General features: G+C 40.9%; 1 long non-coding RNA gene across 1 annotated transcript; it reads left to right on the top strand.

Annotated features, from left to right (window-relative positions):
* Positions 1–25,174, top strand: LOC120991476. The gene is made up of 4 exons (XR_005776684.1): positions 1–102; positions 9,464–9,470; positions 14,878–14,883; positions 25,163–25,174. It is a non-coding gene; the product is annotated as an uncharacterized LOC120991476 (long non-coding RNA).

Below are 25,174 nucleotides of genomic sequence, written 5' to 3'. Positions count from 1 at the left end.
TCTGTACAGACCACTTTACTGCATTTACCTGCTTATATGTCATTCTAATCCTACCTGTAATGATATCACCTCTGTGTATCGATAAGAAAGGATCCACAATAGGTGATTGTCAAAGCTTATTTATTCTTTCCTTGTCATATAGCATGCCTAGAAAACTCTCCCATAGAAGTCAATATGGTCCCCTCCAGTCCATTGTGTCTATGGCCGATGGGGCTGCCTTAAAGCAATTTTCTCAGTGCCTTCTAAATGCTGTTAAGAACAGGAATGAGGAAAGGAACTAGAGAAAAGGTGCAGGGATGAAATCAGGAGTGTAGGAAGGCCGGGGCCACCATCAATCTGTAAAGAACATGTACATATATTAGGAATCAAGCTGTAAGAACTGTCCTTGGCTCCAAATCAGTTTCTGTTGGACCTTTGGAACCTCTTGTGTAGGACCCTCTGGTGGACCAGCCCAACTGAGTGCAGCAACCTCAACTAAGCTGCTTGTGTCAGTGAATGATCCATTATAAGCAGGAGAGCTGTCTGACTGTACTATACTTTCACTGCAGTATATAAGTAAGCTTCTTTTTACAATTGCATTAGTTCTTTTCTGTGAGGTTTAAAGAGAATATTGCGCTACTTTCGCCAGTAAAAAAATGTGGGGGAGGGTGATTCAAATAGATCATAAATGATTCATCAAATAAATTCTAACAGATCATGATGTACCACAAAGGATATGGCATGGATCCCATAAAAGCTACAGTGCTAGATTCAACAGAGCCCAATGCAAATAATTTGCAAAGCTTACCCTCTAGCAATATGAAAAAATGTGCAATACAATATCAGGAAAGCTTAGTATTCTGCAAGAATACGGAGCGCTAAATGAGCTGACAGAACATTTTGTAACACACCAGAAACTGCTAGCTACAAACAGATAACATTGGATTGCAGACTAATAAGATTGGATTTGATACAAATTCCGAAAGAACAGAAGACTAAATTTCATGTTTCAGGAACTCATGAGCAGTCCAAGCCCAGTTAAGGTTAATGAATTCATCAGAAGTACAAGATTTAAGTAAACCTCATAGAGCCTTAAGGCAGACACAACATTAAAAAGAGAGTGACAAACTAGAAAGCTTATAAATGTCATGACAGGTGTGAGGCAAATGTGCCACAAATACTGAGGGTGATCAGTTATGTACATTTAATGCGTAGGCTGGATGCGGATACAAGTAAGGCAATGAGAGAATCTTTCTAACTACATATGACATCAAACACAGTCAATGATTCACCATGCAGAAAAAAGTATGTCCACTGTTCTACTAGAACCGGGTCTGGATACATAATGGATCCTGACTGGAGATGCCCTAAAGCTGTTAAGCTGGACATAGTGACTTGAGTAATGTCATGCTTTTAAATATGCTTCATCGGTCAAAGGTTTCATGCATGAACAAGCTACTTCCAATAGTGACATGTTCGCGGAAGAAAATCGAGTATAAACTCTTATTCCCAACATTGACTACATCACGAATCTAACAACCCACAGTTTCGTCAGTCTCTTCATCCATAAGATGGTTATCCCTTCATTAGCATTCTAAGGCTCTCCATACACTTGGATGTTTTCATGATTTCCCCTTGATATGGGAAGAATTTAAATTTTTGGGGTATTGGAATTTTTCCATCAAATTGTATCATTGAAATTGATGTGTATTTGCAATGAACCGCCTATATTTTACTTAGACGTCAAAGGGAACCAGTTATCAAGATTGACATATAGAGCTGATGAAATATTCTTACTGTGCATCCTCTAATCATTACTATCATTACTAACCTGTCTGTCTATGCTCAAAAGTATTGTATTCATGTTAAAACACAACTTTGAAAATGTCTCTGAGGTCATGGCCAGGTACCTCATGGAGTCATTCTGCCTGAGAGGAGTTACGAGTCATCCCCTTGCTCTCATGTCCATCTTGTTCTCCAAGATCTCACCTCTGCCTTTCCCTCACTGTCCCTTTGTTTCCTGATGTCAGCACCGGCTGAACGAAATCTCACGCCAGCACAGAAGACTTCCATGTACTGCTGAAATACCACCATGCGCAGTGAGTGGAAGAGTATACACCTGGACTTCAAGCATTTACTGCACATGGTCGTAATGCTACACTATATCTAAGGGGAGTTCACATCACCGTTTAATTTTCCATTCTTCTGATCCGTCAGAAAAAGAAAAAAAAGGAGCCTGTAAAAAAACGGATCCTGTTGCATCACTTGCCATCTGTTTGAGCCATTTCCGCCTGGGTTCCGTTTCTTTGAAGAGAAAAAAAAATCCTGCATGCAGCACTTTTTTTTCTGCCTAAAAAAATACGGATCTCAGATGGGTATGGCTGAAACGGATCCTGTGAAAAAACAGATCCTATGCATAACTAATGCAACAGAATCCGTTTTTTTTTTTACAGGCTCCTGTTTTTTTTTTTCTTTCTCTTTTGACGGATCAGTAGAATGGAAAATGAGGCACACCTACAACTGCATCAAGATTTTTTTGCAATGACACAAGTGCTTGAAAGGGAACCTGTCACCTCAAAATGTAGCGCAATCTGCAGGAAGCATGTTATAGAGCAGGAGGAGCTGAGCAGATTGATATATGGAAAAAGATGCAGTACAGTTAGTAATTTATGCATTTAAACTTCTACTTTTTCTATACCAACTGTCAGTCCATCCCTGTGTACTGACAGCTATCTCTTTATACACACATATAGGAATGCTATTGAGTTCTGGAAGAGCAGAGATATAAATGTATAAAATACAAGTTTTACTGAATCTTTTCCCACAAACAAACTACATATCATGCTGCTCAGCATGATAACTATATTTATAAAATTCACTTGTGACACACGATTATGACCTGTTTATGACATATAGCATGCCCTCTATTGAATTTCAGATTTAAGTACTGTAATAGCCATGCGGTATACCACAAAGGCCATTGAAAGCTAGAGAATTATGTCTGTAGCTTACAATTCGCTAGAACTGCTTTTTCTTAAATTACTTCAAAACTATGAGTAACTAATTGAAGGTTTTAATGTTACCATACACTGCGTGCAGAATTATTAGGCAAATTAGTATTTTGACCACATCATCCTCTTTATGCATGTTGTCTTACTCCAAGCTGTATAGGCTCGAAAGCCTACTACCAATTAAGCATATTAGGTGATGTGCATCTCTGTAATGAGAAGGGGTGTGGTCTAATGACATCAACACCCTATATCAGGTGTGCATAATTATTAGGCAACTTCCTTTCCTTTGGCAAAATGGGTCAAAAGAAGGACTTGACAGGCTCAGAAAAGTCAAAAATAGTGAGATATCTTGCAGAGGGATGCAGCACTCTTAAAATTGCAAAGCTTCTGAAGCGTGATCATCGAACAATCAAGCGTTTCATTCAAAATAGTCAACAGGGTCGCAAGAAGCGTGTGGAAAAACCAAGGCGCAAAATAACTGCCCATGAACTGAGAAAAGTCAAGCGTGCAGCTGCCAAGATGCCACTTGCCACCAGTTTGGCCATATTTCAGAGCTGCAACATCACTGGAGTGCCCAAAAGCACAAGGTGTGCAATACTCAGAGACATGGCCAAGGTAAGAAAGGCTGAAAGACGACCACCACTGAACAAGACACACAAGCAGAAACGTCAAGACTGGGCCAAGAAATATCTCAAGACTGATTTTTCTAAGGTTTTATGGACTGATGAAATGAGAGTGAGTCTTGATGGGCCAGATGGATGGGCCCGTGGCTGGATTGGTAAAGGGCAGAGAGCTCCAGTCCGACTCAGACGCCAGCAAGGTGGAGGTGGAGTACTGGTTTGGGCTGGTATCATCAAAGATGAGCTTGTGGGGCCTTTTCGGGTTGAGGATGGAGTCAAGCTCAACTCCCAGTCCTACTGCCAGTTTCTGGAAGACACCTTCTTCAAGCAGTGGTACAGGAAGAAGTCTGCATCCTTCAAGAAAAACATGATTTTCATGCAGGACAATGCTCCATCACACGCGTCCAAGTACTCCACAGCGTGGCTGGCAAGAAAGGGTATAAAAGAAGAAAATCTAATGACATGGCCTCCTTGTTCACCTGATCTGAACCCCATTGAGAACCTGTGGTCCATCATCAAATGTGAGATTTACAAGGAGAGAAAACAGTACACCTCTCTGAACAGTGTCTGTGAGGCTGTGGTTGCTGCTGCACGCAATGTTAATGGTGAACAGATCAAAACACTGACAGAATCCATGGATGGCAGGCTTTTGAGTGTCCTTGCAAAGAAAGGTGGCTATATTGGTCACTGATTTGTTTTTGTTTTGTTTTTGAATGTCAGAAATGTATATTTGTGAATGTTGAGATGTTATATTGGTTTCATTGGTAAAAATAAATAATTGAAATGGGTATATATTTGTTTTTTGTTAAGTTGCCTAATAATTATGCACAGTAATAGTCACCTGCACACACAGATATCCCCCTAAAATAGCTAAAACTAAAAACAAACTAAAAACTACTTCCAAAAATATTCAGCTTTGATATTAATGAGTTTTTTGGGTTCATTGAGAACATGGTTGTTGTTCAATAATAAAATTAATCCTCAAAAATACAACTTGCCTAATAATTCTGCACTCCCTGTACATTGCATAGAATGGTAACGCCTATACTGGATATAAACTCTGTTGCTAAATATCTATCCAGGAATTTGATATTGATGGCCTATCCTCAGGATAAGTCATCAATGTCCTATTGGCAGGGGTCCAACTTCTGGCAACCCCACCAATCAGCTGTTTTAAGAGACCACTGCGCTCACCGGGGCTCCGATCAGCGTTGTGGCCTCCTCACTGCTTACCAAGCACAGCATCGTACATTGTATAGCGGCTGTGCTTGGTATTGCAGCTCAGCCTCATTCACTTGAAAAGGATTGAGCTGCACCAAGGCCTTGTGACCAATGTATGGTGATGTCACTGACCTAGGAAGGAGCCGGAGCCCTCACGGAGTGCTATTACCTCTTTGAACAGCTGATTGGTCGGGGTTCCGGGAGATGGACCTCCACTCATCTGATATTGATAACTTATCCTAAGGTTAGGCCATCAATATCAAATTCCCAGATAACCCTTTGTATCATATAATTTCCCACTGCCATATTTTGGGAATTACATTTTGATCTGATCTGGCAGCATGAGTTGGAGTAACCCATTAGATTATGATTAAACCTGTAGAAAAAAATATTCAATACAGCAGTTCCTCCACATTTTTTATGGTTAATCCATTAAAAACATACAGTATCGCTATGTGAAGACACCTATGTGTTTTGATATACCTGTTCTTAATCGTAGCTTATGTCACAAGCACATGCAAATGTACTAAAACCACCATAGACCAATCACTAAATCCTTGTTATAAAATGCTTCATTCTGCTACATGTAAAGTGCTTAACCACTTCCCATCTGGGCCCTTTGCCCCCTTCCTGACCAGGCCAAATTTAGCAAAACGGACATATCTCACTTTATGTGGTAATAACTTTGGAACGCCTTTATTTATCCAAGTCATTCAGAGATTGTTTTCTCGTGACACATTGTACTTCATGATAGTCATAAATTTGAGTCAAAATATTTCACCTTTATTTATGAAAAAATCCCAAATTTACCCAAAAATTAAAAAAAAATCGCAATTTTCTAAATTTCAATTTCTCTGCTTTTAAAACAGAAAGTGATACCTCATAAAATATTTATTATTTAACATTCCCCATATGTCTACTTTATGTTGGCATCATTTTGGAAATGTCATTTTATTTTTTTAGGACGTTAGAAGGCTTAGAAGTTTAGAAGCAATTCTTCAAATTTTTAAGAAAATTGCCAAAACCCACTTTATAAGGACCAGTTCAGGTCTGAAGTCACTTTGTGGGGCCTACATAGTGGATACCCCCATAAATGACCCCATTGTAGAAACTACACCCCTCAAGGTATTCAAAAACGATTTTACAAACTTTGTTAACCCTTTAGGCGTTCCACAAGAATTAAAGGAAAATGGAGATCAAATTTTTAAATTTCACTTTTTTGGCAGATTTTCCATTTTAATCAATTTTTTTCTCTAACACATCGATGGTTAACAGCCAAACAAAACTCAATATTTATTACCCAGATTCTGCGGTTTACAGAAACACCCCACATGTGGTCGTAAACTGCTGTATGGGCACACGGCAGGGCGCAGAAGGAATGGAACTCCACATGGTTTTTAGATGCCATGTCCCATTTGAAGCCCCCTGATGCACCCTTACAGTAGAAACTCCCAAGAAGTGACCCCATTTTGGAAACTAGGGGATAAGGTGCCAGTTTTATTAGTACTATTTTTGGGTACATATGATTTTTTGATCATTCAATATAACACTTTATGGGGCAAGGTGACCAAAAAATTGGTTGTTTTAGCACAGTTTCTATTTATTTATTTTTACAGCGTTCACCTTAGGGGTTCAGTCAAGTGACATTTTTATAGAGCAGATTGTTACGGACGTGGCGATACCTAATATGTATACTTTTTCTCATTTATTAAAGTTTTACACAATAATAGCATTTTTTAAACCAAAAAATTATGTTTTAATGTGTCCATGTTCTGAGAGCTATAGTTTTTTTATTTTTTGAGAGATTTTCTTATGTAGGGGCTCATTTTTTGCGGGATGAGGTGACGGTTTTATTGGTACCATTTTGTGGGACATACGCGTTTTTGATCACTTGGTGTTGCACCTTTTGTGATGCAAGGTGACAAAAATTGCTTGTTTTGACACAGTTTTTTTTTTTTTTTTTTTACGGTGTTCACCCGAGGGGTTAGGTCATGTGATATTTTTATAGAGCTGGTTTTTACGGACGCGGCAATACCTAATATGTATACTTTTTTTTATTTGTTTCACTTTAACACAATAATAGCATTTTTGAAACCAAAAAAATTATGTTTTAGTGTCTCCATGTTCTAAGAGCTATAGTTTTCTTATTTTTTGAGAGATTTTCTTATGTAGGGGCTCATTTTTTGCGGGATGAGGTGACGGTTTTATTGGTACCATTTTGTGGGACATACGCGTTTTTGATCACTTGGTGTTGCACCTTTTGTGATGCAAGGTGACAAAAATTGCTTGTTTTGACACAGTTTTTTTAATTTATTTTTTACGGTGTTCATCTGAGGGGTTAGGTCATGTGATATTTTTATAGAGCTGGTTTTTACGGACGCGGCAATACTAAATATGTCTATTTTACTTTATTTTTTCTATTTTAATTTTTTTTTTTTTTATTCCTAACTTGGGAACTTTTTTTTTTTTTACATGTGAAACTTTATTTTATTTTATTTTTTCAACCCTTTATTTTTTTTATTTTTTTTTACACTTTTCGTCCCCCATAAGGTCATACAAGACCTCTGGGGGACATTTGCTTCACTTTTTCTTTTTTTTTTCACAGTTGATTTCTCCTGTAACTGGGGCTGAGATAGTAGCCCCAGTTACAGTGGAAATGCACCCCTATAGAGGCTGTACAGCAGCAATCCTGCGCTGTACAGCCTCACAGCAGGGCTGATCGAGGTCTCTGAGAGACCTCACACAGCTCCTGCACACTCCGGTCACGGCGGTCACATGACCGCCGGGCCGGAACAGGAAGCGCACAGCGCTTCCTGCTCTGCAGACACAGCGCTCGGTGAGCGCTGTGTCTGCAGCGATCTAGAAGGCAGGGACACCTGGGCACTGTCCCTGCCTTGTCTTAGGGTTGCCCTGCTGTCACTGACAGCGGGCAACCCGATCAGCAGCTGCACGATTAGCGTGCAGCTGCTATTTCTGACAGGACGTTTTAAAACGTGCTGTCAGAAATAGACGTCCACCCATAGGACGTTTATATCCTATGGGCGGACGTGAGGCGGTTAAAGGGAACCTGTCATCACTGGGCCTGGAAAAGAGTCCTGGCCACCTGAGAAGAGTCCTGGTTATCCATGAGTTCCTGCTCTCCTGCCCACCTGCTGATGACTGACCGGCTTCTACCTAGTTTCCCCCCATCTCTCTAGGAGAGAACTGCCAATCATCAGCAGGAGAGCAGCAGATTATGGATAACCAGGACTCTTCTCAGGTAGATGTGACTCTTTTCAAGTCCTGTGCTGCAATGATTATGATGCTGGTTCTTGGCAACCACGTACTTTTAGCTCATGAGTGACACACCGCTGAAATCAGCATTTCTGTCACTAATTTATGCTGCCCTCAGTGAGATCAGCATAAAGTTGATGACAGGTTACCTTTAACCACCTCCCGACCGCTTAACGCAGGAATGCGTCCTGCGGGCGGCCGGGTTATTCCTCCTGGACGCATCGGCGCGTCCTCTCGCGAGACGTGAGATTTCCTGTGAAATATACACTTATTGCATTTTTTTCACATCAGATGGCACTGACCACATACAATAGTGCTAAATATGCTGTGTTTCCTAATTAATAAATTAATTAATAAAAGAATGAATATTATCTATTATAACTTCCTGTTTACCAAATAAGTGTTAATTACAAACATTGCAAAAGATGAAATCTGGTGTGAAAATCCTCGGCATCAATTGACACGTTGCAGATTCTGTAGTGGATGATAATTGTACGATTTTATCCATTTTACTATTACTTTAATATACTGCAGATTTTCTGGACGCAAATGTTTGTTGAAAAGCCTGCACTATATATGCCATGTGAAAACATATCCCCAGGGTAAGTCCACATCTAACTAGGGTTGGGAAATATATACCGGTATTTACTATATGGTGATATCACTATTTATTAATTACCGCAGTATTTTAGTGATGTCATAGGATGGGTCACGTTTTATAGTGCTGACTGCCTCTACAACGGGCGCTTTGAATGTCAAGACTTCTGAAGGCTTCAGCTGCCCACCAGCAAGCCCCACTCCTGCCGGCACCCGACCAGCAGGCAGTTTACTTGCTAATGTTTAGCAAGCAGCAGAGTCTTGCCGCCATCTTCTTGCCATGTCACCGCCCACATCCTGTTTACTGAGGCAGCGCAGCGGATTGAGAGCTCAGGTCTGGTTCTTTGAACTTCCCAGCCAGGTCCAGGTTACTGACAGAGGAGTGTGTGTCTACTAAAGGTAACATCACTGCCACAAGGAGCAAATCTTCCCTGCCTAGGTGACTGTGCCGAGTGCATAGACAGATGTCATCCTTCATCATGTATGTTCAGGTATCACACCACTGGTGCAGAAGGCAGGCGTAAGGGAACCCTAGTATTACCACTATCAATATTATAATTACCTATCTCTATTATGTCTACATTTATTATTATGGGACTAGAAAGTGATATTACAATGTACACTGCTCAAAAAAATAAAGGGAACACTTAAACAACACAATGTAACTCCAAGTCAATCACACTTCTGTGAAATCAAACTGTCCACTTAGGAAGCAACACTGAGTGACAATCAATTTCACATGCTGTTGTGCAAATGGGATAGACAACAGGTGGAAATTATAGGCAATTAGCAAGACACCCCCAATAAAGGAGTGGTTCTGCAGGTGGTGACCACAGATCACTTCTCAGTTCCTATGCTTCCTGGCTGATGTTTTGGTCACTTTTGAATGCTGGCGGTGCTTTCACTCTAGTGGTAACATGAGACGGAGTCTACAACCCACACATGTGGCTCAGGTAGTGCAGCTTATCCAGGATGGCACATCAATGCGAGCTGTGGCAAGAAGGTTTGCTGTGTCTGTCAGCGTAGTGTCCAGAGCATGGAGGCGCTACCAGGAGACAGGCCAGTACATCAGGAGACGTGGAGGAGGCCGTAGGAGGGCAACAACCCAGCAGCAGGACCGCTACCTCCGCCTTTGTGCAAGGAGGAACAGGAGGAGCACTGCCAGAGCCCTGCAAAATGACCTCCAGCAAACCACAAATGTGCATGTGTCTGCTCAAACGGTCAGAAACTGAGGGTGATATAAGGGCCCGACGTCCACAGGTGGGGGTTGTGCTTACAGCCCAACACCGTGCAGGACGTTTGGCATTTTCCAGAGAACACCAATATTGGCAAATTCGCCACTGGCGCCCTGTGCTCTTCACAGATTAAAGCAGGTTCACACTGAGCACATGTGACAGACGTGACAGAGTCTTGAGACGCTGTGGAGAACGTTCTGCTGCCTGCAACATCTTCCAGCATGACCGGTTTGGCATTGGGTCAGTAATGGTGGCATTTCTTTGGAGGGCCGCACAGCCCTCCATGTGCTCGCCAGAGGTAGCCTGACTGCCATTAGGTACCGAGATGAGATCCTCAGACCCCTTGTGAGACCATATGCTGGTGCGGTTGGCCCTGGGTTCCTCCTAATGCAAGACAATGCTAGACCTCATGTGGCTGGAGTGTGTCAGCAGTTCCTGCAAGACGAAGGCATTGATGCTATGGACTGGCCCGCCCGTTTCCCAGACCTGAATCCAATTGAGCACATCTGGGACATCATGTCTCGCTCTATCCACCAACGTCACGTTGCACCACAGACTGTCCAGGAGTTGGCAGATGCTTTAGTCCAGCTCTGGGAAGAGATTCCTCAGGAGACCGTCCGCCACCTCATCAGGAGCATGCACAGGCGTTGTAGGGAGTTCATACAGGCACGTGGAGGCCACACACACTACTGAGCCTCATTTTGACTTGTTTTAAGGACATTACATCAAAGTTGGATCAGCCTGTAGTGTGTTTTTCCACTTTAATTTTGAGGGTGACTCCAAATCCAGACCTCCATGGGTTGAAATATTTGATTTCCATTTTTTTATTTTTGTGTGATTTTGTTGTCAGCACATTCAACTATGTAAAGAACAAAGTATTTCAGAAGAATATTTAATTAATTTAGATCTAGGATGTGTTATTTTTGTGTCCCCTTTATTTTTTTGAGCAGTGTATATGTAATGATATTTGCAGACATGTTGCTGTGTTTCATGGAAAGCTGTATGTAACAATATAGAATCTGCTTCTTCACTTTTCCATACTGGAAATACTTAAAGTGGTTATCCGGTAAATTATGTTGATGACCCATCCTCAGGATAGGTCATCAATATCAGATTAGCGGAGTCCTGACACCTGGGACCCCTGCCGATTAGTTTGTATGTTCTCCCCGTGTTTGCGTGGGATTCCTCTGGGTACTCCGGTTTCCTCCCACACTCCAAAGACATACTTAGGCCTCATGCACACGACCGTTGTTTGGGTCCGCATCCGAGCCACCATTTTGGCGGCTCGGATGCGGACCCATTCACTTCAATGGGGCCGCAAAAGATGCGGACAGCACTCAATGTGCTGAAAACGGAAGGCAGGAGCAGCACACAATAGGCTTACCAGAGCTTGAGTTGATGGAATGCAACAGCTGAGCTAGAGACCCCAGATCCAGGGCGGTTAGAGTGAAGGTAATAGAAGACATGGGCTACAGCAGCATCTCCAATAAAGTTGCCTCTTTATTCAAGACTCCATGACACGGTGTACAAAAAACATGCAACGCTTCGGCTACATAGACAAAGGCTAGATGTAGCCGAAATGTTGCATGTTTTTTGTACACCGTGCCATGGAGTCTTGAATAAAGAGGCAACTTTATTGGAGATGCTGCTGTAGCCCAGGCTCCGTTCCGCGGCCCCGCTAAAAAAATATAACATGTCCTATTCTTGGCCGCGCTTTGCGGACAAAAATAGGCATTTATATTTCTGCCGCCCGTTACGTTCTGCAAATTGCGGAAGGCAACATGGGCGGCTTCTGTTTTTTGTGGATCCGCGGTTTGCGCACCGCAAAAAACGGCACGGCCGTGTGCATTAAGCCTAATAGTGAACATAGATTGTGAGCCCCACTGGGGACAGCCCGATGCTAATGTCTGTAAAGCGCTGTGGAATATAGCAGCGCTATATAAGTGCATAAAATAAATAAGTCTCCCCTTCTGTATGGAACTACAAAACTCAGCAGTCCATGATAGTTGTAGACCTTCAGGACCTGCCTAGAATTTTAATTTTCCATACAGCTTGGAAGTTGGAAGCCACGGATTGCATACCACATGGCACCATCTTAAAAGGTCACTTAGTTTTGAAAAAACTTGTGTAATGTCATAGAGACATGTCAAAAGCTTTGATCGGTTGGGGTGTGAGTGCTGAGATAAAATGATGGGAGAGAAACGTTCACGTGCTCTCTTCTCACTGTAGATTATGGAATTGAGACGGACTTCTACTGAGCCCATCTCCTGCAGCAAAGAGAGGAGAGAACGTGATATGTGAGCACTTTTCTTCCCTTATTCTACCGATTAGGCTCCATTCAGACGTCCATAGATGAATGGGTCCGCACCCGTTCTGCATAATTGCGGAACGGGTGCGGACCCATTCATTCCCTATGGGGCTGGAAGAGATGTGGACAGAACCCAGTGCGGACCGGAAGATGTCCTATTCTTGTCCGCAATTTCGGACAAGAGTAGGCATTTCTATGGGGGTGCCGGCCGGGTGTATTGCGGATCCGCAATACACTACTGATGTCTGAATGGAGCCTTATTGGGGTCTGAGCACAGTTTTTTTTCTTCTAAATGGGTATTTATCACGATATATAGCGCTACTGTGATACATTTCTTAATATTGTTATCGTGAGAATATTTCGTATCGCCTATCCATACATGTGACTGACATGCTGCAAATAATCTGCTGTCTTTCTGCTTGAAATTTGAAGCAGAAACAATTCCCTAAACAGCGTGGTTCTTTTTTTTTTTTTCCAGATTTCTTTGCATTGCAAAAGATGAAATCTGCAAAGAAAATCCACATCACAAATTGACAGGCTTCAGATTTAAAATCTGCACCACATTTCTATTTCGTCTGCAGATTTAAAATCTGCATCTCAGCTCTGTTTGTTCTGCAATGTGTGGATAAGAATTGCTAAAAACTCTTTGCTGGTACTGTACAACACTGCAGATTTGCTTCCCAAAATCCACAATGGCAAATCTGCAGCATTTCAGTCACGTGTGGACATAGCCTAAAGGGTGAAACTATGCTTTGCTCTTATTCTTACTCTGATACATGTACAGTACACACGGCGTGCCAGAATATCCCCAAGAGTTAGACCTCTCTTTCCAATACATCTACAACTTCCTTTCCAAATTTGCTCTAGAACTGTATTCATATTAAGAATATGTATTTATAAAAGATGTTCTTACCTTGCTAAAATTGTGACTATAGGAGTTACAGGACAATATACAGTTCTATACACTTCAAAAAAATTGAACATGTTTAATGTATCTTGCAGACCTCAAGTGAATAGGTCTGCATCATCAAACGGCGTGCACTCGGCCAGTACCCGTGCTATTTGCGGTCCGCAGCACAGGTCAGAGACGCTCGGGTGCATGAGCCCGTGTGAATCGAGTGGCAGCTAGCACCCAGGACTTTATTACATGCTTGTGGTTTATGGGAAATGGATGTTTTTATCTGGATAACAATCTCCATATGAAATTCTAATCCAAAAAATGGATTTGTTCCTACTTCAAGTTAAAGGGGTTACTGTTCCTACTCAAAGTTAAAGGAGTTATCTGAGACTAAATCAGGCCTCCAGACGTGGCTGACCCGCAGTGGTTACGATACTCACCTGGTCCCCACCGATGAATTCAGTCTGTGTGGCTCCTGGACGTCACATGTCACACAAGGAGAGCAGGTCACCGATGCGGCCTCTGATTGGCTGTGCGGTCACATGTTCCCCCGTTGCCGAATGTTGACATTGGCGCAGAGGGAAGTAGAAGTGCCGATCTGGGAGCCAACCAGACTAAATCCAGCGGCGGGGACCAGGTGAGTATTATCATCACTGCAGGTCAGCCACGTCGGTCAGCTGTTTGCTATTGTGCGTTTGCTAATGAGCCTAGCTCACTAAGGTGTTACATTTGTTGCTGGGGGAGGAGTTTGGGAAGGAGTGTGTGTATATATAGAGACAGACTCATTAGCTGGCCTAATTCATTAGCTGCAAGTACTACATTAAGTACTAGTAAAGAGATATTGCAGCAGACTGAAGAGATTCAAGAGATACTGCAAGAGATTGGCTTAGAGTCTCCAACTGGCTCATCTGTGTTGTTTTTGCTGATCATTGCTTGAGAAGAGGTAAGGAATTCGGTCAGCTGTTTGCTATTGTGCGTTTGCTAATGAGCCTAGCTCACTAAGGTGTTACATTTGTTGCTGGGGGAGGAGTTTGGGAAGGAGTGTGTGTATATATAGAGACAGACTCATTAGCTGGCCTAATTCATTAGCTGCAAGTACTAGCTTCAAGTACTACATTAAGTACTAGTAAAGAGATATTGCAGCAGACTGAAGAGATTCAAGAGATACTGCAAGAGATTGGCTTAGAGTCTCCAACTGGCTCATCTGTGTTGTTTTTGCTGATCATTGCTTGAGAAGAGGTAAGGAATTCGGTCAGCTGTTTGCTATTGTGCGTTTGCTAATGAGCCTAGCTCACTAAGGTGTTACATTTGTTGCTGGGGGAGGAGTTTGGGAAGGAGTGTGTGTATATATAGAGACAGACTCATTAGCTGGCCTAATTCATTAGCTGCAAGTACTAGCTTCAAGTACTACATTAAGTACTAGTAAAGAGATATTGCAGCAGACTGAAGAGATTCAAGAGATACTGCAAGAGATTGGCTTAGAGTCTCCAACTGGCTCATCTGTGTTGTTTTTGCTGATCATTGCTTGAGAAGAGGTAAGGAATTCGGTCAGCTGTTTGCTATTGTGCGTTTGCTAATGAGCCTAGCTCACTAAGGTGTTACATTTGTTGCTGGGGGAGGAGTTTGGGAAGGAGTGTGTGTATATATAGAGACAGACTCATTAGCTGGCCTAATTCATTAGCTGCAAGTACTAGCTTCAAGTACTACATTAAGTACTAGTAAAGAGATATTGCAGGAGATAGTCAGGAGGTAGGCTGGAAGGTGGAAACAATACAAAAAAAAAAGGTAAGATTTGTTTGATTTGTTTGATTTAAAGTTACAAATTTTTATTTTATTTTTTTTATTTTTTTTTCTCCTCTTTAAAATGGCAGACTTGGTTCAGTGCAGGAATTGTTGTGCATTTATTTCATGTTCCACTCTTTGGAGATTCAGATGCTGTCAGATCTGTAGACAGTTCTCCTTACTGCAGCAGGAAATTGCATTTTTGAAAGCTGAAATATTTAAATTATCTGTTAAACAAACTCCAGCTAGGACTTCTGCAATGCCACTGCCACAGAGGACCCCCAGAAATGGCAGATGGGTTAATGTAGGTTCTGGAAGTCTTAGAGTGGTGGATAGAAGACATGTCCCACAGTCGGTGGTTCTCCATAATTCATTTGCAGCACTCTCAGAATGTAAGGACAACATGGATATGGACTCAAGCACAGAGGGTGAGAAACCATCGACTCCTATGTCTAATGTATGCAACAAAAAAGATAAAGTGAAGTCTCAAAGGATGCAGCTGTTGCTGGGTGATTCAATCATAAGAAGTGTGGAGCTTAAAGAAAATGGTTTTGTGAGATGTCTCCCTGGGGCTACTGCTAGAAGAGATAGAAGACGTATTATTAATATTGTTAAGCAAGCAAAGCAGGAAGGGGACGTGGATGTTCTTGTCCATCTAGGGACAAATGACCTGGCTTGCAATGAAGTGTCAGAGGTGAAAAAATCTTTTATCACACTTGGTAATGACGTACAGGATTTTGCATCCACCATTTCATTTTCTGAAGTTCTGCCTGTGCATAATGTTCAGAATGATAGGCAAAGGCGCATAAAGGAGTTCAACATATGGCTTGGTAAATGGTGTCAAGAGCAAGGATTTGGCTTTGTTTCTCATGATAGCTCTACTTGGAATAGAAAGGAACTGTACAAAAAAGATGGTTTGCATCTTTCTCTCAAAGGAACAAATGTACTTAGTGAACAACTCCAAGAATTTGCGAAAGAGTATTTAAACTAGGAAGGGGGGGCAAAAGAGTGAAAATAAAATAGTCCAATTGCCCCCCGAAACAATGCCAGAACAGGTCAGAAGCACAGAGGTTAAGAAATGATAAGCTCAGAGTCCTGTCTACAAATGCTCGCAGTTTAGGTAAAAAAATCAATGAACTTGGGTCAATAATGGCATCTGAGAATGTAGATTTAGTGGCTGTTACGGAGACATGGTTTAATGAAAGAAATGACTGGGACATAACCATACCAGGGTACTCTTTATACAGAAGAGACAGAGAAGGCAAGAAAGGAGGAGGAGTGGCCCTGTATGTGAAAGATAGCATTAAATCTAACCTAATACAAGTTGGTGAGGCCAACATAGAGTCAGTTTGGGTTACGTTGCAGTTTGCTAACCATGCAGTAACTCGTGTAGGTGTGATATATAGACCACCTGGTCAAGTTAAAGAACTAGATGATCTACTAGTTGAAGAAATAGCTAAAATGACAATGAAAGGAGAAGTTATCATTATGGGAGATTTCAATCTTCCAGATATAAACTGGAAAACCAAAATAGCAAGTTCTACCAGGAGTACAGATATTCTAAATTCCCTACTGGGGTTATCTCTACAACAAGTGGTTGAGGAGCCAACCCGGAGGGAGGCCATTTTGGATTTGGTATTCACAAACGGGGATTCGGTATATGATGTCATTGTAGGCGAAACCTTGGGATCTAGTGATCACCAGTCAGTGTGGTTTAATATAAGAACTGTGAAAGAGTCCCACCACACAAAAACAAAAGTTTTAGATTTTAGAAAAACAGACTTTTCAAAAATGAAATTAGTCATAAATGAGTCCTTATCAGACTGGAACGGATTACATGGAGTCCAGGAGAAATGGGACTACTTAAAAGGTGCATTATTGAAGGCAACAGAAAATTGCATTAGACTTGTCAGTAAAAGCAAAAAAAGGAGGAGACCAATGTGGTACTCAGCAGAAGTGGCCCAAATCATTAAAAATAAAAAGCTAGCATTTTGTAATTATAAAAAAACCCAGAGCAATGAAGATAAGGAAATCTACAAGATTAGGCAGAGAGAGGCCAAGCAAGTTATAAGAACTTCTAAAGCGCAGGCAGAAGAAAAACTAGCTCAGTCTATGAAAAAAGGGGATAAAACATTCTTCAGATATATAAATGAAAAAAGGAAATTAAAACAAGGAATAACTAAATTAAAAACAAAGGACGGAAGGTATGTAGAAGAGAATAAAGGGCTAGCCGACTGCCTTAATGAATACTTCTGTTCAGTTTTTACAAAAGAAAAAGGAGAAGGACCTCCACTAGAAAGAATAACTATTAAATCGTTTGATGCATGTATCTTTACAGAGGAAGATGTTCTAAGTTTGCTGTCTAAGGTGAAGACAGATAAGTCACAGGGGCCTGATGAGATACACCCAAAACTATTAAAAGAGCTTAGTGGTGAGCTGGCAAAACCGTTAACAGATTTATTTAACCAATCATTAGTAACAGGAGTCGTCCCGGAAGATTGGAAATTGGCAAATGTCGTGCCCATTCACAAGAAAGGTAGTAGGGAGGAATCGAGCAACTATAGACCAGTGAGTCTGACATCAATAGTAGGCAAATTAATGGAAACCATACCCTATTAAAGGATAGGATTGTGGAACATCTAAAATCCCATGGATTGCAAGATGAAAAACAACATGGGTTTACTTCAGGGAGATCATGTCAAACAAATCTTATAGATTTTTTTGACTGGGTGAATAAAATAATAGACGGTGGAGGTGCAGTAGACATCGCATATCTAGATTTTAGTAAGGCTTTTGACACTGTCCCACATAGAAGACTTATCAATAAACTGCAGTCATTGAGCATGGACTCCCATATTGTTGAGTGGATTAGGCAGTGGCTGAGTGACAGACAACAGAGGGTTGTAGTCAATGGAGAACATTCAAAACAAGGTCATGTTACCAGTGGGGTTCCACAGGGATCTGTACTGGGACCGATTTTGTTTAATATCTTCATAAGTGATATTGCAAAAGGCCTCGCTGGTAAGGTTTGTCTTTTTGCTGATGACACAAAGATATGTAACAGGGTTGATGTTCCTGGAGGGAAACGCCAAATGGAAAAGGATTTAGGAAAACTAGAAGAATGGTCAGAACTCTGGAAACTGAAATTTAATGTGGATAAGTGCAAGATAATGCACCTGGGGCGTAAAAACCCAAGGGCAGAATATAGAATATTTGACACAGTCCTGACCTCAGTATCTGAGGAAAGGGATTTAGGAGTAATTATTTCAGAAGACTTAAAGGTGGGAAGACAATGTAATAGAGCAGCACGAAATGCCAGCAGAATGCTTGGATGTATAGGGAGAGGTATAAGCAGTAGAAAGAGTGAAGTGCTTATGCCGCTGTACAGAACACTGGTGAGACCTCACTTGGAGTATTGTGCGCAGTACTGGAGGCCATATCTCCAGAAGGATATAGATACTCTAGAGAGAGTTCAGAGAAGAGCTACTAAACTAGTACATGGATTGCAGGATAAAACTTACCAGGAAAGGTTAAAGGACCTTAATATGTATAGCTTGGAAGAAAGAAGAGACAGAGGGGATATGATAGAAACTTTTAAATACATAAAGGGAATCAACTCGGTAAAGGAAGAGAGCATATTTAAAAGAAGAAAAACTACCACAAGAGGACACAGTTTTAAATTAGAGGGGCAAAGGTTTAAAAGTAATATAAGGAAGTATTACTTTACTGAGAGAGTAGTGGATGCATGGAATAGCCTTCCTGCAGAAGTGGTAGCTGCAAATACAGTGAAGGGGTTTAAGCATGCATGGGATAGGCATAAGGCCATCCTTCATATAAGATAGGGCCGGGGGCTATCCATAGTATTCAGTATATTGGGCAGACTAGATGGGCCAAATGGTTCTTATCTGCCGACACATTCTATGTTTCTATGTTTCTATGTCTGGAGGTCTGATTTAGTATCTGATAACCCCTTTAAATGGTAACTAACCTATTGATAAACTTTACATCAATCAACAGTATAAGCAAAGATAATAAACATGCAATATATTTTTATCAGAGGGGAAAAAGAAAATCCTCTTTCTCTATTAAATAGTCACTTCCTCTCCCACCTTCCCTCCTAAACTACCAGTCACTATGAATTCTCAGCTAAATCTATCTGACACACCAAGAGGGTCTGTAAGCTTACTAGAGGATCAGATTACAGATGCCCATAGAAGTCTGTGGAGCAGGAGAGTGAGCTGCAGTGAGAGAGAGAGGCACAGACACACACACACACACAGGCTGGAGCAATACGTTTTATATCTCACACCAAGCGCTTAAAGTCAACCTGTCACCATGAAAATAGAGTGTAATCTGTAGTCTGCAGTATAACTTGTATTTCATTCATTTATATTCCTGCCCATTCTGAGCTTTGAAGTCCAGGAGGCGGTCCTATCAGTGATTGACAGCCTTCCCTCTGACAGGTTCCCGTTAATTCACATCAATACTGTTCAGTACTTTTCACCTGATGTTTGAGTGATTGTGAGGGAGAAAGACAGAGTTAGGGTCCATTCACACGTCCTTATGTGTTTTGCAGATCCGCAAATAGCGGATCCGCAAAACACGGACACCGGCAATGTGCGTTCTGCATTTTGCGGACCGCACATCACCGGCACTCATAGAAAATGCCTTTTCTTGTCCGCAATTGCGGACAAGAATAGGACATGTTCTATTTTTTTGCGAAACAGAGGTGCGGACCTGGAAGTGCTGATCCACAAATGTGGATGCGGACAGCACATTCCGGCCCCATTGAAAATGAATGGGTCCGCACCTGTTCCGCAAAATTGCGGAACGGATGCGGACCCATTTTGCGGACGTGTGAATGGACTCTTATGGAGCATAATCTCCTGTTTTCTCCATTTGTGTATGGGAGTCATTATAGCACCTAGTCTCTACCCACCAGCCCAGGGACAAGTGAGAATTCACTGCAATCTGTAACTCTCAATGAGACTTCTGCACCTGTCCACAGGTATTGTGGCCCACTCCTCATCAGCAAACTGCTCCAGCTGTCTCAGGTTTCAAGGGTGCCTTCTCCAGACTGCATGTTTCAGCTCCTTCCCCAGATGTTCAATAGGATTTCGATCAGGTCTCATAGAAGGCCACTTCAGAATAATCCAATGCTTTGTTCTTGGCCATTCTTGGATATGTTTAGCTGTGTGTTTTGGGTCATTATGCTGTTGGAGGACCCATGACCTGTGACTTAAACCAAGCGTTCTGACACTGTGCAGCACATTTCACTCCAGAATACCGTGATAGTCTTGGGATTTCATTGTACCCTGCACATAACCAAATCTCCTCCATGTTTCACAGTAGGTACAATGTTCTTTTCTTTGCCGTATTTTTGCATCTGTGAACATATTGCTGATGTCAGTTGCAAAAAAGCTCCAGTTTTGTCTCATCTGTCCAAAGGACATTCTCCCAGAAGTTTAGTGGCTTGTCAGTATGCATTTTGGCAAATTCCAGTTTCTCTTTTTGAACATTTGCTTTTAAACAGTGGTTTCCTCCTAGGTCGTCCAATTTGGCTAAGACAGCGATGGATGGTGTGATCTGACACTGATGTACCTTGACCTTGGAGTTCACCTCTAATCTCTTTGGAAGTGTTCTGTGTCCTTTGGTTACCATTTGTATTATCCTTCTCTTCAATTTGTCATCAATTTTCCTCTTGCATCCACGTCCAGGGAGGTTGGCTACAGTTCCATAGACCTTAAACTTTCGAATAATATGTGCAATTGTAGTAACAGGAACATCAAGCTGTTTGAGATGGTCTTAGAGCCTTTACCTTTAACATGTTTGTCTGTAATTTTCTTTCTAATCTCCTGAGACAACTCTCTCCTTAGCTTTCTTTGGTCCATGTTCAGTGATACCAAACAGCACAGTGACTACTTTTCACCCTTCAAATAGGCAGACTGACTGATTACAAGTTTGAAGACACCTGTGATGCTAATTATTACAGGACACACCTTAGTATTAACATATCCCTATGGTCAAATTATTTTCAAATGCTGATTTGACAATTTGAATGCCAAATCATGAAAGTGCTACACAGCTTTCATAGGGAGTCTAAATTTAAACCATTCACATTGATGCTACGCAATAGATTGAGACAGTATTGCTATGTATTCTTTTCTAGGAGCATTTCCAATCAGAGCACAGTTGTGGCAAACTTTAACTTGACATGTAACGCATTGCATACATAATAATAATAATAATCTTTATTTATATAGCGCCAACATATTCCGCAACGCTTTACAATCATACCATGATGCAGCAAACGTTAACATTTAGCACAACACATGCTATTGAGAATGGCACATTACAGTTTGCTGCATCATGGTATATAATGTGTTAAATATCAAATTAAAGTTTGCTACATCTGTCCAGATGCAAATGCTACAATACACTGCGTGCAGAATTATTAGGCAAATGAGTATTTTGACCACATCATCCTCTTTATGCATGTTGTCTTACTCCAAGCTGTATAGGCTCGAAAGCCTACTACCAATTAAGCATATTAGGTGATGTGCATCTCTGTAATGAGAAGGGGTGTGGTCTAATGACATCAACACCCTATATTAGGTGTGCATAATTATTAGGCAACTTCCTTTCCTTTGGCAAAATGGGTCAAAAGAAGGACTTGACAGGCTCAGAAAAGTCAAAAATAGTGAGATATCTTGCAGAGGGATGCAGCACTCTAAAAATTGCAAAGCTTCTGAAGCGTGATCATCGAACAATCAAGCGTTTCATTCAAAATAGTCAACAGGGTCGCAAGAAGCGTGTGGAAAAACCAAGGCGCAAAATAACTGCCCATGAACTGAGAAAAGTCAAGCGGGCAGCTGCCAAGATGCCACTTGCCACCAGTTTGGCCATATTTCAGAGCTGCAACATCACTGGAGTGCCCAAAAGCACAAGGTGTGCAATACTCAGAGACATGGCCAAGGTAAGAAAGGCTGAAAGACGACCACCACTGAACAAGACACACAAGCTGAAACGTCAAGACTGGGCCAAGAAATATCTCAAGACTGATTTTTCTAAGGTTTTATGGACTGATGAAATGAGAGTGAGTCTTGATGGGCCAGATGGATGGGCCCGTGGCTGGATTGGTAAAGGGCAGAGAGCTCCAGTCCGACTCAGACGCCAGCAAGGTGGAGGTGGAGTACTGGTTTGGGCTGGTATCATCAAAGATGAGCTTGTGGGGCCTTTTCGGGTTGAGGATGGAGTCAAGCTCAACTCCCAGTCCTACTGACAGTTTCTGGAAGACACCTTCTTCAAGCAGTGGTACAGGAAGAAGTCTGCATCCTTCAAGAAAAACATGATTTTCATGCAGGACAATGCTCCATCACACGCGTCCAAGTACTCCACAGCGTGGCTGGCAAGAAAGGGTATAAAAGAAGAAAATCTAATGACATGGCCTCCTTGTTCACCTGATCTGAACCCCATTGAGAACCTGTGGTCCATCATCAAATGTGAGATTTACAAGGAGGGAAAACAGTATACCTCTCTGAACAGTGTCTGGGAGGCTGTGGTTGCTGCTGCACGCAATGTTGATGGTGAACAGATCAAAACACTGAAAGAATCCATGGATGGCAGGCTTTTGAGTGTCCTTGCAAAGAAAGGTGGCTATATTGGTCACTGATTTGTTTTTGTTTTGTTTTTGAATGTCAGAAATGTATATTTGTGAATGTTGAGATGTTATATTGGTTTCACTGGTAAAAATAAATAATTGAAATGGGTATATATTTGTTTTTTGTTAAGTTGCCTAATAATTATGCACAGTAATAGTCACCTGCACACACAGATATCCCCCTAAAATAGCTAAAACTAAAAACAAACTAAAAACTACTTCCAAAAATATTCAGCTTTGATATTAATGAGTTTTTTGGGTTCATTGAGAACATGGTTGTTGTTCAATAATAAAATTAATCCTCAAAAATACAACTTGCCTAATAATTCTGCACTCCCTGTATTTAGAGTTATAGTTGAAAGATAGAGCAATATTATAAATGTTTATTCCCAAATAATTGTCAGTTGTTTAATAAGTTTAACCCCTTCACACATTATGACGTATCTGTACGTGGCACCTGTGCCCGCCACAGTGAAAACGCGGGGCTCCGATCGGTTGCCATGGCAGCCTGGACGCTGCTGAAGTGATCCAGGCCTGCCATGGTAATCTCCATAATGAGCTCTGCATAGCTCAGAATGGAGACTGTAAAAATCCTATTCACCCTAATAGATTTCTAGGAGAGGGGATCAAAAGATCCCATTTACTAGGAACCTAAGGGGTCTAATAGTTATAAAAAAAATGTGAAAAGGTGAAAAAAAAAACACCAATATATTAAAAGTTTAAATCTCCCCCTTTCCCAATTTTACATATAAAAATATATAAACAATAAAAAATAAACCTATCAGGTACCGCCACGTCTGAAAATGTCTGAACTATTAAAATATTTTTAAAAATTCCTGTACGGTGAACATCAATAACAGAGATAAAAAAGACGTAAATACCACAAAAATGGCACCAATAAAAAATACAGTTCGCAAAAAACAACTCTGTAGACCAAAATATTAAAAAGTTATGACTGTCAGAATATGGCAATGCTATTTTTTTTTATATTTTTTTTATTTTTGCCACATAAAGATTTTTTTTCCTGTTTTCCAATACAGGACATGGTAAATTAAATAGTGGTATTAAAAAATGCATTGTGTCCTGCAAAGAATACGCCCTCATATAGCTATGTGAACGGAAAAATAAAAAACTTATGGTTTTTGGGACGTGGGGAGGAAAAATCTAAAATGCAAAAATGAAAATAGGCCTCAACATTAAGAGGTTAATATCTGACATGTAAATAAATGTGGTTGCAGCCAACATTAAGTATAATTGGAACTTGGCCTCGAATGGCAGCATTTTATTGTATTTGTCGAGTTTTATCTGCAGGACTGCTAAGACACCCTTCATACCTTTACTTCTCATCTGAGATGTTTTAGCTGGCTGTCTATTAGTTTGTACATCTGTATTTCAAATATTACTTACTGATATAAGAATTTAAGTGGATCGCTAAGCATTCTTGGCAGATGATTTGTACTTGGTTCTAAATACTTTGGGGGTTATTTCTGAAACTGAAATACGCCAACGCCTCTTCATAACTGTGGCAGATCCACCGCCAGTGCAGAGCTTTATTAAGACTGGTGTCTAAACCGCTGGTCTTAATAAATGTGCCCCTTAGTACCTTCTAATGACATTAGATTGGGAATTGTAGGGAATTAATAAGTGAAAGTGCTGTTTACTGATTGATATAGAAATTTTCTTTTTTTTCATTATCGTTTTTTACTCCATGCTTTCCCGGAGCCATACCTTTTTTTATATTTCCGTTCACAAAGCTGTACTTTATGAGGGCTTTATAAGCTGTACTTTTGCGGGACAAGTTGTACTTTCTATGGGCATTTAATATTGTGTGCAATGTAGTGGGAAGATGGAAAAAAAATCCAAATGGGGTGTAATCGGAAAATAATAAAATTAGGCCATAGTTTTATGGGTTTTGCTTCTACGACATTCTTTATGTGTTAAAACTGACCTTTTAACTTAATTCTGTAGGTCAGTACGACTACAGCGATACCACATTTGTACAGTTTTTCTTGTGTTTTAATACTTTGAAAAGTTAAAACATTTTTATATTTATGTATACATAGCTGTGGGAGGGCTAATTTTTTGCAAGGTGATCTGCAGTTTTTTTTTTATACCATTTTGAAGGATGTATGAATTTGTGAAGTAACCAAAAAATTGTGAAACGGCCATTTAGATTTTCTGCTCACTGTGCAGGATAAATATTTTATTTTAGTACTGCATTTTGTGCTCCACCGATGCTAATGTTACTTTATTTTTTTATTGTTTATTTTTAAAATGGCGTGAAGGGAGTGATTTGAATGTTTCAGTTTTTTTTATATTTTTAAAAACTTCTTTTTTCTTTTATTTACATGTATTTTAAGTCCCCCTAGGCGACTTAAACGTGATCATCTGATCACTTCTCCCATAGACTTCAGCTAGGTCTACACGATGCCATTTGTTGCGGGACTATTTGTCGGAGTAATGTTGTGAGACATTTTTTGTAATGATAGTCTATGGTGTCACGCTGCGACATGCTGCTACACGACAGCTGCACAAAAATTCATCCAAGTTGGATTCTTGTGCGACTGTCTCGTCACAGTCACAGCATGTC

The sequence above is a fragment of the Bufo bufo genome, chromosome 2 (assembly GCF_905171765.1).
Source record: "Bufo bufo chromosome 2, aBufBuf1.1, whole genome shotgun sequence".
Classification (NCBI taxonomy): Eukaryota; Metazoa; Chordata; class Amphibia; order Anura; family Bufonidae; genus Bufo; species Bufo bufo.
Note: the sequence above shows the minus strand (reverse complement) of the source record. Positions and strands in the feature narration are given on the sequence as shown.